Below are 1,553 nucleotides of genomic sequence, written 5' to 3'. Positions count from 1 at the left end.
CGCTCGGCGATGACATCCGTCCTGCCGTCCTAGCGGTCTTGGTCTCGTTGCACCGGAATGAAAACCTTTGCCTGAGTCCTCGGGAACCCACATCTGTCCTTTCCTCCTTAGCACCAAAGAGGAGACTGCCTCCTCTGCGCCCATTGGCGCTCGCCTGCCTTGGCCGTTGAGGGAGTCCTGGATTAGGGGGTGTTCGGGTGGCCGGACTATACCTTCAGCCGGACTCCTGGACTATGAAGATACAAGATTGAAGACTTCGTCCCGTGTCTGGATGGGACTTTCCTTGGCGTGGAAGGCAAGCTTGGTGATGCGGATATTCAAGATCTCCTACCATTGTAACCGACTCTATGTAACCCTAACCCTATCCGGTGTCTATATAAACCGGAGGGCTGTAGTCCGTAGGCAATCAACTCCATATACAACAATCATACCGTAGGCTAGCTTCTAGGGTTTAACCTCCTTGATCTCGTGGTAGATCTACTCTTGTACTACCCATATCATCAATATTAATCAAGCAGGACGTAGGGTTTATCCCCATCAAGAGGTCCCGAGCTTGGGTAAAACATCGTGTTCCCTACCTCCTGTTACCATCCGGCCTAGACGCACAGTTCGGGACCTCCTACCCGAGATCCGCCGGTTTTGACACCGACAGTCGTCATGGCTTGCGTCATGGTAGCCTCATGAGGCTGAGTACCTGCATAGAAATCTCTGCTCCTCTGGAGGTCGCCTGGGGAGGCCACCCCCTCAGGAGGTCTTGGTGTCGTCCGCCTCGCGAGGCTTGGCCCCTCGGGAGGGTCTTGTCTGGGCGGTCTTGTAGATGGGTTGTACCAGGCTGTCGATGGAGCCACACCGTGGGCCGTAGGCAGGCAAGTCTGGTACCCCGGTTCCCAGAACGCCGATAGTAGCCCCTGGGCCCAAGGCGTGCTCGAACTTGGCTTCGAGGCAAAGCCAAAGGTTAAGGGCAAAGAGCCGTGGGCCCCAATTTCCTGTGGGCCTGGCCAACGCGTGGCGCTTGATTGGACGTGGCGTCTCTGCTTCCCCACATGCCTCAGCAACTGCCCGGACTTGAAAACTGCTTGGCGCATGCACCCAAGCCATCATTGCCCTGCTATGCGCTTGCCTTCATCCTCTCCTCGTCCTTGCAAACTCACGCCCTCTTTGCCAGATTTCGCGACAACCCCAATCCATCCTGCCACCATGGCCCCCAGAAAGAAGAAGGGCAAGACCCTGCACCGCGGAGCCCTCGCTGGGGCCAGAACCAGCGCTGAACCGGTTCACGGTGATCAACTAGGAGGGGCTGGACAAGGTCCGGCACGCCATCGCCGCCGATTCCAATGAGTGGAAGGCAACGAAGATCTGGCCTGCCTCCCGAACTTTAGCTAACATGGAGGCCACCGAAATCCCTCTTCATCTCCATGCTCTTTCCGCTGGCCCGCTGCCTCCGCTCTCTGATTTCTTCAACGTCGTGCTCTCGCACTACCAAATCCATGCGTTGCATCTGGATCCCGGATACATCGTCCTCCTCACCTCTTTCGCCTTCTTGTGCGAGGCCT

The sequence above is a fragment of the Triticum dicoccoides genome, chromosome 7A, assembly GCF_002162155.2.
Source record: "Triticum dicoccoides isolate Atlit2015 ecotype Zavitan chromosome 7A, WEW_v2.0, whole genome shotgun sequence".
Taxonomy (NCBI): Eukaryota; Viridiplantae; Streptophyta; class Magnoliopsida; order Poales; family Poaceae; genus Triticum; species Triticum dicoccoides.
Note: the sequence above shows the minus strand (reverse complement) of the source record.